Source organism: Capsicum annuum, chromosome 6 (assembly GCF_002878395.1).
Source record: "Capsicum annuum cultivar UCD-10X-F1 chromosome 6, UCD10Xv1.1, whole genome shotgun sequence".
Lineage (NCBI taxonomy): Eukaryota > Viridiplantae > Streptophyta > Magnoliopsida > Solanales > Solanaceae > Capsicum > Capsicum annuum.
This window is the reverse complement of record NC_061116.1, coordinates 6,148,395-6,150,336: the sequence shown is the minus strand read 5'-3', so window position 1 is coordinate 6,150,336 and position 1,942 is coordinate 6,148,395. Positions and strand designations below refer to the sequence as shown.

Below are 1,942 nucleotides of genomic sequence, written 5' to 3'. Positions count from 1 at the left end.
AGTCCTCATCTTTCGAGGACATGATCGTTACATTTATTATTCTAGTATTTCAGTTTATTTTCAGTTTAGGGAGTTAGTTGGAGACATGTTCCTTCAACTCCTTATTCAGACAGTTTAGAGACTTTCAGACGATTATAAAGTTATCAGATTTAGACTTTAGTATTTTCAGTTTTGTTTTGGTACTATGTACTATGCACTTACAGGTACAGATATCAATCATGGGTTAGCTTGTGGTCCTTCGGGGTAATGAGCACCGTGTAGCGTTCCGGTTCATAAAATCGGGGTGTTACAAAACTGTATCGGAAAGAAAGTTTTATACTTAACTTTGTGTTAGGGATATTGTACGACCTTAATTCATACCTAAAGAACTTTCAAAAATAAAGTATTAATATTAGCACTCATGAATAATTAAAATTCATCAAGCTTGAGTCTATCTAGACACATCTGAAGACTAAAATCTTCACCAAAAAATTCGAGGTGTCATAATAAATAAAATATTGGCTATTTTGGACACAAGTTAATATTGAGAAATAAAAATTAAGAGTTTTCATGAATTTATTATGAATAATTTAGTAACGATGAAATGGGTCGTTACATTTTTAAGCGGCCATCAAAATTTTACAATAAGAATCTGGATGTGGCATCTTTTGTTGTCAAATCAAATTTTGATTTGAGAAAGGTCAAGCTCTTGCTCGTCACTTAGCTGCTCTATTATATGATCGATCTTTTGGATCTGGCATCTTACTAGATATTCTGGTCAAAAAACAAAAATTATAATGCAGAAAAATAATTGATAAAGAATAAAAAATGTAACAAAACAAAGAGGAAGATTAATAAATGACAAGAAAGAAAAATCGAGAGAAATATGAACATCTTCTGTCATTAAACAACAAAATATGTCGCTAAATCTGTTTGGATTAAAATTTTCTTGTTAATTACCTTTAAGAAAGACATAATTACTTCCATCTTTTGTAATGTATGCCAATTTGAGCATTGATTTAAAAAATATAACAAGATAAGAAATCATTATTTTTCAGAGTTTATGTAATTGTATTTAACCATTTTATGTTACTTTCTTTACAATTGGTGAAGTGAAACATTTGACAAGTCAAATTCCCATTTTAATAGTGAAATGCACAAAAGGCTATGATAAACATAGCAAAAAAAAATCATAAATAAGTAAAAACCTAAAATGAGTTAAAAGATAAATAAAAGGGTTGAGAAAAATATAATTTATCTAACAAACTCACTTTTTAAGTTTTTCAATTGCTCGTTCAAACTCATTCTCTTGATCAGAATCTGGCCTAACATTTTCATCATCTTGAGAAGCCATGAATACTCAAAAAATAAAATGAAAGAAGATAAAGAATATGATGGACAAATAAAGCATTCTCATGAAGGTATATATAGAAAAAATTTGACCAATCTTAGAGTTATTAAATCTCTCACGTCAAAAATATTTAACAATTCATGAATTCTTGTTGACAGACATTTAATTATTGAGATTATCTAATTTAACTACCCATCAATACTATTGAAAAAAGTCAAATATTATTTTAAAATTTAAGTCATAGATAAAAGTAAGTTTAATTTAAATAAAGCAGAAGTGCTTAATCGGTTTAATACAATTTGACTGCACTTTTATGATATTTTGCTCAATATTTTTTTCTTTTTCACATTTTTTACTTGAGTGAAGGCTTAAAAACACAATTAAACTATTTTAGTTTTGTAGTTTTTTATTGAATTATTGGGAGAGTAAATTTCCTCCTATATGAATTATTACCTAATGATTAGTGAAATACATCTGGATCAAATATTTGTCTACAAAAATGCTTCTAGGTATGTTTGGATATAGAATATATGTTCATTGACATACATAACGGGTTTATTAGCTGACACATTATCTTTTATCTTTTTTTAAAAATATTTTCTAACTAATTCT

The 1,942-nt window shown here is 27.4% G+C and overlaps 1 long non-coding RNA gene across 1 annotated transcript; it reads right to left on the bottom strand.

Moving 5' to 3' along the window:
* Nucleotides 1–523: 523 nt before the first annotated feature.
* Nucleotides 524–1,355, bottom strand: LOC124899235. The gene is made up of 2 exons (XR_007056384.1): nucleotides 1,251–1,355; nucleotides 524–753 (listed from the first exon to the last, which is right to left on the bottom strand). It is a non-coding gene; the product is annotated as an uncharacterized LOC124899235 (long non-coding RNA).
* Between the last annotated feature and the right edge of the window lie 587 nt (nucleotides 1,356–1,942).